Consider the following 1,304-nt stretch of genomic DNA (forward strand, 5'->3'; position numbering starts at 1 on the left):
TGGATAATCTTGGTTGTCAGCTTGACTGTGCTTGGAACCAACTAAAAGCTGCTAGGCGTTCCTGTGAGAGACTTTCTTGGTCAGGCTTGTTGAACTGAGAAGATCCTCCCTAAACGTAGGCAGTCTAGATAGGAGGTCTACGGGAAAGGCCTGGCTTTTTGTTTTTGTATCTTGCCAGTCAGCTCATCTACTCTGTTGCTGCTGGAGTTCCAACCACTGCTACTACATTCCAAAGAATGACAGAAGAACTCAGTTTCTTTAAGGTCCCAAGGAAGATCAACAGCCCCAGGCATGTCCAGGCCTTCAGCACCAGACTGGAACTACTGAGGCACCTGCTTCATGGGCTGAGCTGTTAATTGGGTTTTCAGCTTCTCCAGTTCTCTGAAGACAGTATTGTGTAAGGCAATCTAATAAATACTGTTTTAGTAAATACTCACTTATTTGGCTCTGTCCCTCTAGGGTTCCTACTGGCCAATGCAACTGTCAAGGCTGATGCTGACCCCCAAGTGTCAAATGGTCTGGCGTAGAAGTGACCTAGTTCTTCACTCACTTTCTAGACTTTACACAGTTAGGTCCCCCTGGTCATGCTTTGAGGACATTTTCGGATTTTATTTTGTCTTGTTGTTCTTACTTATAGGTAAACAGCTTCTATCCAGTGAGACAGGCAGAATGTTACACAGCCATGAGGAATAGCACTTAAAATTCACATTCACAACAAGATCGGTCTAAAAGGTTCTTGCCCCGAATGCCATCATCTGACATGCAGGATCCCTGCCCTGAGGTGTTGCAGCTTAGCAGTGTCATCCTGCTGAGTCCAGAAAAGTCAACATTGTGGGAAAGAGGCGTCAGCTGACAGTCCCATGGAGTCCCATGTGCTCAGCAGCTTTGCCTCAACTGTCACATCCAGAAAGCAGTGTGACTGCCAGCTGGGGCTCTCAGACTGAAGATACCTTAGTAACTTCACCCAACTGGGAAAGATACTCGCAGAAAGCTGTAACTTCTTGAAATAAACAATTCTTATATTTTACAGAGAAATTGTTTATCTAAAATCTAGCAAATTGTTAACAGAAACACAAATACAAAGTTGTTACCCTTTTGTTTGTAAAGCATGCCTTCAAGAGAACTTGACATAAAGATTCTGCACTCAACAAGAAGCTCTGGTTTACTTCAAATGTATAGTTAAAGGACCTTAAAAATGTTTTTTTTTCATCTCACACCAGTCAGAATGGCTAAGATTAAAAATTCAGGTGACAGCAGATGCTGGCGAGGTTGTGGAGAAATAGGAACACTCCTCCATTGCTGGT

General features: G+C 43.5%; 1 protein-coding gene across 1 annotated transcript in view; it reads right to left on the reverse strand.

The window, feature by feature from the left end:
* The window catches only part of Myo1d (myosin ID), a 285,134-nt gene that overhangs the window by 194,571 nt on the left and 89,259 nt on the right, over positions 1–1,304 (reverse strand). The gene's annotated exons all lie outside the window — the stretch shown is intronic.

The sequence above is a fragment of the Mus pahari genome, chromosome 14 (assembly GCF_900095145.1).
Source record: "Mus pahari chromosome 14, PAHARI_EIJ_v1.1, whole genome shotgun sequence".
NCBI lineage: Eukaryota > Metazoa > Chordata > Mammalia > Rodentia > Muridae > Mus > Mus pahari.